The sequence below is a fragment of the Megascapheus bottae genome, chromosome 4, assembly GCF_031878675.1.
Source record: "Megascapheus bottae isolate mThoBot1 chromosome 4, mThoBot2.hap1, whole genome shotgun sequence".
Lineage (NCBI taxonomy): Eukaryota > Metazoa > Chordata > Mammalia > Rodentia > Geomyidae > Megascapheus > Megascapheus bottae.
In genome coordinates this window covers 27,542,156-27,550,898 of record NC_143512.1, presented here as the reverse complement: position 1 = coordinate 27,550,898, position 8,743 = coordinate 27,542,156, and the positions used below count along the sequence as shown (strand labels likewise).

At 36.6% G+C, this 8,743-nt stretch overlaps 1 long non-coding RNA gene across 1 annotated transcript; it reads left to right on the top strand.

Moving 5' to 3' along the window:
• Positions 1-20: 20 nt before the first annotated feature.
• LOC150064197 (uncharacterized) lies at positions 21-7,419 on the top strand. The gene is made up of 3 exons (XR_016535134.1): positions 21-196; positions 6,284-6,507; positions 7,056-7,419. It is a non-coding gene; the product is annotated as an uncharacterized LOC150064197 (long non-coding RNA).
• Positions 7,420-8,743: the final 1,324 nt, after the last annotated feature.

Here is an 8,743-nt window from a genome sequence, read left to right as displayed (position 1 = left end):
TTCTGACAGTGGGAGGAAGAAGAATGTGTTTGAAGGGATGAGGGGAGGAGGGAGAGGATTAAAAAATGAACCTTACTAAGATGGTCTACAATAGAAACTGAATTGTATCCTGCATTCTGCAGGATCCAATAGTGGATCATCTGAGAAAAAAAAAATGTTTTCCATATGATGCCAAACGAAAAGGAAACACAAACAGGTAATTCAGAAAGACTTCTGAATGGATCGTATATCCTTCACCAAATAAGAATCATGAGGCAAAATAGTGAAGTTTTTGGTTTATTTTCTTTACAATCACATTTCTTTCTTTAACATTTATCCACCCAGGACTTTGCAAATGCAGATCATTGCTTTTACCTCACTATTCCTGGAAATATTTGTATTAGGTAGATTTGGTTGATTCCTATCTAGTTATACTTGGGTGTGAAAGAGTTAAGAGATGGTGAACTCAACTCATATTTTAGTTTTAATTTAATTTAGACTTGAATGATTTTTAAAAATCTAGAGGTTTTCTTGAAGGGAGAAAATCCTAGTCAGTCACACTTACCTTCTACTTAGGATCTTATGATATGTTGGTTGGCATTTAATTGTATTTTAATACCTACCTCTTAGGCATTTTATATTAAAATTAGGCAAAATAAATAACAATTCAGTGATTATCCTCCTTTGTGTCTGGATACTGACAAAATCAGAAAACAATTATAAACACATGGTTCATTTACAAGAATCCTATAGGTTTGTCTGTATTTAGAAGGCTTTACTACAGAAAAATAGCACTTTAGATTTGCACACAGTTTTGAAGAAAATGAATAGTTCAAATGAAAATAGTAACAGTGACAGAAAACAATTGAGAGAAATAAAGAGGTTTGAGACACGAGTGACTTCAACTGTGTTGTCTACCAGACTCTGTCAACTTAAGAATACTAAGTTTTAAAGTTGACAATTCTTAATGTACCTGAAGTGCTTTATTATGGAAAGCATTGTTATACAACACTATCTTGACTTTGGAAAGTTTATGAAACCTGGATACAAGTCAGCAGTGGGCTGGCGCCTGTTCACCTGGATTTCAGCATGTTTCAATGTGCACCCAGGGCCTGGAACCTAACAACTTTCCTGATTGGACCCTTCCATAAAAACCTACTTCGAATTTCACTGATAGAAAACAGCATTCCTAATGTCATTGTCTACTAAACTGCAAAACCTACCCACCATTTAAGCCTTGTCTTTGGCTCAAGCTGCAATGTTTCGAGGCCTATTTGTGGGAATTGTTTGAGAAAGAGAAATCATGTGATTTTTTCAAACTTGTTCTTGGCACAAATTGAGGGTATGAATTGGAAGCCATTCCCTCAGCTGCTCTCTCTATGACAAGATCAGTTCTAGTGGACACTGGACTGTATTTCTCCAGCTCTCAGCATGCTTAGAGACTGTGCAGATCTAAGTTACAGTAACTATTAACAACCACTGTCACCTTGCAAATATATCTCAATGAAAAATATTCTCTGTAGTAACATGTAAAAAGACAGAGGTGAGAGCTGTTTTCTGGGTAGTATAAACTGAAAATAATTCAAGATTCAATATCCATCAAATGATTTACATTTCTAAATATATGAACTCTTTACATTGAATAAAGAAATTTTAGAAAATTTAGAACAATATGGAGTATAGAACCCAAGTTATAGAAACACTAGCATTAGCAGGGAATCCAGTGAGAATAATTAAAATTCATCAGCTTCTTTAACCTTGAAATATTATGCATAACTGTAAAATGAAAATATTTCCTCAATTGAAAGAAAAACCGAACTATTTGGATATTGTTTCCATATTATTTGGAAATATGAGGTCATGTTACAACTGAAAGCCTGGTTGAGTACCTCTTTGCTTAGAATGTAGTGAGAAGTTTCACATAAATCAATTTAATGATAGGAGTGGTTTTAATATCTGTTATAAAGACCTAGTCAGGCCGGACATGGTGGCAGATGTCTGTAGTCCCAGCTGTATGGGAGGTGGGAAAATGGCTTAAACCTGGAACAATGATCTTTAGCACTCTTTGGATGGTACATCCCTATGTTCCTAGCAAGTTAGCAAGGTCCCATCTTAATAAATAAGCTGGGCATGGTGATTTCATGTCTATAATCCCAGCTACAAAGAAGGTATGTGAGAATTGCAATTTGATGGTAACCCCTGGGTAAAAGCACACCTTTAATAATAATAATAATAATAATAATAATAATAATAATAACTACAGCAAAAAGATTAGAGGCATGACTCATAGCACCTGCCTAGCAAGTGCAAGGTCCTTCAGTTCCCAGTATGTATTCCTACTGGAATCGGGAGTACAGTGGATGTATACATGTTCACTGCTGCACTAATTACAACATCAATGAATTGTAAGCAGTGCAAATATTCACAAATTTATAATTAATAAGTGATTAAAGTGTGTTCATAATGGTTAGTATACAACAGTAAAGTAAATCACTGCATGAAATGATATTCATGAACGAACATCAGCAATGTGATCAATTTAAATGAGATAAAGCAAATGTGGGGGAGATGAAGCACAATAAAATATCAAAACCATTTAAGATAGTACAAATTTTATACACATATGTGATAAAACCATTTCTTTAAAAACTAAGAGATGGGCCGGGAGTTTGGCTTAGCGGTAGAGTGCTTGCCTAGCATGCATCAAAAGCCAGGTTCAATTCCTCGATACCACATACATAGAAAAAAGCTGGAAGTGGTGCTGTGGTTCAAGTGGTAGACCATTAGCCTTGAGGAAAAGCCCAAGGACAGTGCTCAGGCCCTGAGTTCAAGCCCCAGGACTGGCAAATAATAATAATAATAATAATAATAATAATAATAATAATAATAATAATAATAATAACTAAGAGAGAAGTAAGCACAAAAGTATAGAACAGTGGTAAGTACTTCTGAAGAAGACATGGAGGAATGGGAAGAGGCAGGAAAGAGCACCCTAGCCAGTGTGCTATAATTCATTATGCCTTTCAAGGACTAGTACTCAGAGCTTCACTCTCTTCTTCAGTTTTTTCATTCATGGCTGATATTCTACCACTTGAACTATACTTTCCCTTCCAACTTTTGGGGGGATTAACTGGAGATAAGAATCTCATGGATTAATCTGGAAGGGTAGCTGGTACCTTGCATGAAAACCCTTGGTTTGATTCCTTGATACCACATACACAGAAAAAGCCAGAAGTGGTGCTGTGGCTCAAGCCGTAGGGCACTGGCAAAACAAAACAAAACAAAGCAAACAAAAAAACCCCAAACCCTCAAGGATTAGTCTTCCCAGGGCTAGATCTGAACCTCACACCCTCAGATCTCAGTCTCTTGAGTAGCTAGCATGAGCCCAAGCATCAGTAATTTATTTCTAGAAACTACAAGAAAAAATGATGAAATTGCGTGAAGAACATTTTCTTTTGAACTCTGGGCCTGGGCACTGTCCCTGAGCTCTTCAGCACAAGGCTAGCGCTTTATCACTTGGGCCTCAGCACCACTTCTGGTTTTCTAGTGGCTAGAGATGAGTCTCACAGACTTTCATGCCCGAGGTTGGCATGAAATAGCTAGGATTACAGGCATGAGCTACTGGTGCCTGGCCTGAAGAACAATTTTTTTTGCCATAACTTTTGTGAAATATTGTTAAGATCAGTCAGTAATGGTGGTAGGCAAAGGCTCTTTGCATGAATAAATTTGGATCAGGCTCTTAGACCTTTTCTTATGCTCATTCCTTAGAAAGCAGCTGTAGCAAGAGCATTCTTCAGTCAGGTTTAGCAAGAACTTCCCCTTATCACTGGATTTTTGAGCTTGTGCCTATCACTGAGATCCTGAATACAGTTCATGCTACTATAATTTTTAAAGTGTTACTGAATTGTTTTTCCTTTAATATGATATGGGGACTTTTGATAGTATTTATTGGGCACTACTATACTTTCAGCACTGTAGAAAAGTAGTAAATAAAAGAGAAAAGCTTGTATGAACCAGTGAAGTCAAACTACTTATTTGCTATTTCCTTTAAGCCTAGAAAAATGGTTTCTCTCATTAGCATCTTGCTCATACATTGAGGTGAAAACTTCCCATCTGCGTAGCATGTAAAATATTAAACATTTGCCTGATTGACAAGTAGATCTTATTTTAGCTTTAGAAGTTTTTGAACTATAAAATGTGTGTTTTAAACAGATATTTTTAAACACTCCACTCATCAGATATTAGTCATCGTTGTTCAATAAAGGGTTTTGAGCGACTATCTCCAGAAAGTATCCTTTATGGTGGAAACAAGCAATGTATAATTTAAAAATTTCCAGATAAGAAAATAAATGCATTTGAAATATATTTAGATATTATTCATAGTCTGTATGTTACTATGACCTTTGGAAATCTTACATTTTTTTTTCCTACTTAAACTGTCATCTTTACAGAAAAAGACTTAAAATGTTGATTTTTGTTTTGGTTCCCTAACTTACAGTTGTAAGGTATATAACTTCATTATCTAGCTGTGCAATGAAATCTTCCTGTCAAAACAATAATTCTCAAACATAACCTAAAAAGAAACCTGATTGTTCCAAGTAAATCCATATGATTTAAAAACTGCTTTATGCATCCATTCCATAGTGAATACTAGAGAACACATATCACCCTTTGTTTTGATCTAGCATTGGCAGTTCCAAGAGCTATCTCTTTAGAACTAAGTCCAGACAAGATGTAAATCATCATGTGTAATTTTATCTCACCTTGTCTCTCACTATATTTACTTTCAGTCAGTGGGCACCAATCCTCTTAAATGTGTCTCAGTTTCTTTGTATACAAATACTTGTTCCATGTGAAGGGCAAGTGAACATACCACTAGCCAAACACATCACTTTGACAAAAGATTGTGAGCCAAGGGCAACTGGAAGAAAACAGACAAGGAAACCTTTCTGCCTTCCTTCTGGAAGAGATGGAATAATAGCACTTCCTAAATCATCAGAAGCAACTCCGGAGACAACACTAGAGCACTGAACCAACTAATCTAGCAAATAATAGTAAACCACTAGTCATTGAATACTGGAAGCTAAGCATTTAACATGTTAGATAAACATTATTAACTTTTTAAATGAAGTATTCTCAGATATAATAAATATTGCACTATATGAAGTACTTAAAAGTTTTGATATACTTACCTTATACATACATCTGACAAAGGCTACTATGTTTATCAGTTTTACAACACTATCATAAATACTATTGTCTGGGGAAAAAGAGATTAAGCCATAAGTAATGATAAAAATAACATCTATATTTGAACACTAGTGGCTAATACCTGTAATCCTGGCTATTCAAGGGGCTGAACATGACAGTTCGAAGCCAGCGTGGGCAGCAGTCTGTGAGATGTTTTGTCTTCAATGAACCACCAAAACATCTGGATGTGGAGTTGCAGCTCAGGTGGTGGAGAATGACCACAAACAAGGGATGGAGGGAGGGATGAAAGAAGGAGGAAGAGAGCAAATAACATTGGGAACAGTGGTTAGACACTGGCTTCAAGCTTCAAGACAGGAACCAAAAACACAAAACAAAAGAAAAGACACATTATCAACTCCTGATAAAATTCTGTACTTTACCATGTAGAAAGCCAACGTTCATATTTCCTTTTTTTTTTTTTTTTGCCAGTCCTGGGCTTGAGCTCAGGGCCTGAGCACTGTCCTTGGACTTTCTCAAGGCTAGAGTTCTACCACTTGAGCCTCAGCACCACTTCTGGCTTTTTTTCTATGTATGTGGTACCGAGGAATCGAACCCGGATCTTCATGCATGCTAGGCAAGCACTTTAAACACTAGGCCAAACTCCCGGCCCCTCATATTTCTTGAACAGTAGTTTTCAAACTTTTCAGCCTTTTAAACCTGCTTACAATCTTTATCTGACTTATGTACCTGCAATCCCTCTGTACATCACCTTTATGATAACAATAAAAACTTTAAAACCCTAATTGTTTATTGAGACACATATTGGTCATGCATATAAATTACATGTATTGATAATTACCATATTAGAAATTAAAATAAGAAATTTGTTAAGTATTAATTCAAGTGCAAATAGCACTTACTTTTCCTGCCTTCTGTAGTTCATGCACTGAGTAACCCTTTTTTTTTGAACATGGGCTATATAATATTGACTCCATTCAAAGACCAGACTGTAGCAGAAATGATAACATACTACTTTTGAGATCAAGTCTTCACAGAAACTGTGTCCCTGTCTCTCTGAGCCTGTGTCTCCATCTGTCTTTGTTCTCTCTCACAGAGGCCAGCTTCTATGTTTCGTGTTATTCTCTTTATGGAAAGAATCAATGATACTGCTAATAGCAAAAAAGGAGTCAGCTTCTTATCAAAGGCCATATAAGTGTGCTTGGAGGTGTACTCTTTGCCTCCCTTACACACTCCTAGATGACTGCTGCTCTGCTGATATTTTGGTTACTGTTTTAGTTTCTAACTAAGCTGTACTGGAATACCTGACCTACCAAAACAGTAAGATAATCTTTACTATGTTAAGCTGCTAGATATTGGGGAGTACTTTGACATATCAAGGGCCAAAATTATTTTAAAACAACTATAGCATTTGCTATCAGAAGAAACTGTTTTTCAAAATAGCAAAAAAAAATACAAAGCTAAATAACAAAGCTGAATGATGGCTTTATTTTTTTTGTAAATCTCTTTAATATCTAATCTCACAGAAGCCATCTGGTTTCTCATATCTGCATCTGAATTTACTCTGTTGCAGTACATTGCTTTGACTGAAAAAAATATCTGCTTGGTACAGATAAGTAGTTATAAAGTGAAAAAGAGTATTTTAGTAGTCTTTCCAGATAACTGAATAATCTCTGATCCTACATCAGAATCTAACAAATGGTAGTTTCTTAACGGATAGTTGCAATTTGTAAACCATATGTTTAATACTCAGTTACATTAAAAATTGCTTGGTTCATCTTGCTTATTGAAGGGCTCTTTTAATAATGTGTGATTTTGAAACATCGTGTATTAATTATTTGAATAATACTGGTTTCTGTGTTATGCAGATCTTCCACTGACAGGATCATATAATGCCCCTCTTTGGACAAACAAGGGATAGAGTGAGGGATGAAAGAGGGCGGAAGAGAGCAGGTGGAGAAGAAGAAGGAGGAGGAGGAGGAGGAGAAGGAAGAGGGAGAGGTGAGAGAGAAAGGGGGCAAGAAAATGCACTCAACCCAGGAGCCACAGTCATTTTACAACCACATTTCAACATGCCAGCACATATCTTCCATCACAGTCTGGTTACTAGAAGCAGTCCAAGACTACAAGGAGAGGGAAAGTGGTGTCTACTTTCTGAGAAGACCTGTACCAAAAAATGATCAGCTATAACTATAAAACTACAAATTGCCAAGCTCACAGTCCTGGATATAAGCATTCTCTGTGTCTAATTTCTGCTTAAATTCACACATCACTGGTAATTAACAGTTACTTTCATGGATATGAGAGACTCACTTCTTTATTTTATTTTTTTTTTGGTCAGGACTGGGGCTTGAACTCAGGGCCTGGGCACTGAGTGCTCTTGGATACTTTTTTTAAATTTTTTAAATTTTTTTTCCTTGGACATTTTTTGCTCGAGGCTAGCCCTCACTTATTTTTTATAAAATAATCCACAAATACTCAAATCTATATAATTATATTTTTTCTGTCCGTCACTCTTTCAAATGGAAATGTTTTTTTGTGAGACTAAAGCAACCCACAAGTCTCAATTACAGGCTTTGAGCCAGTCATGAACATGTTATTTTAATCTAATGGAATATTAAAATGACTCAGTCAGTATTACATATATAATATGTGACATATTATGTGATATACATCTTAAGGAGAAATGACTTCTGTGGTATAGACGAAACTGGGACTTTAGACTATAGCAATCATTGGGAGAAGGAACAAATCTTCAGGGGAAGATGTGTGTGCTGAGGTAAGTTGGTAACTGCACTCATTTTGAGAGGAGGAAAAGCAAGAAAGGAAAATAAAAGCCAATGGGTGGACCAGGAGTTTGGCCTAGTGGTAGAGTGCTTGCCTAGCATGCATGAGTATTCTATTCCTCGGTACCACATACATAGAAAAAAAAAAGCTGAAAGTGGTGCTTTGGCTCAAGTGGTAGAGCTCCAGCCTTGAGAAAAGTCCAAGGACAGTGCTCAGGCTCGGAGTTCAAGCCCAGGACTGGAAAAAAAAAGCCAACGTGTTAGAATGAAACAAGCACAAAATGTCCTATAATAGAGAAAGGCTTAGTGGAGAGCCAGCTCTGAACTCCTGTTGACATGTGTGACAACAGCCTGCCTGAGAGCCTCACAACTCAGAAGTCCAGCGGCTAGACCATCATCTAGCTAGAAATGTAGTCCAAAGTTCTCATCAGGAAAGTCACCTGTGCTGCTAATGCCAACCAGAATCCCACAATTAAACAGCTTTTCCATCTCACCATTTCACCTTTCTGTCATGGCTCTGAAAAGACCAAAGGCAGCCATTGAAGAGGGAGAAGTAGAATTGGGAGGAGGAAAAAGCAGCTGACAACGCCCTTTCTCCATTGGAGACTTCCTATACTGGAGTGGAAACTCAATGGAGAAAGTAAAGAAACCTAGAATACATAAAATACATGATAACAATGGATAATTACTGAGGATCATGATGCTCTCACTATGATGATCAGACAAAAGTAATCCTTCAGAAAAATTTACCTGGAATTTAGCATGCAAGA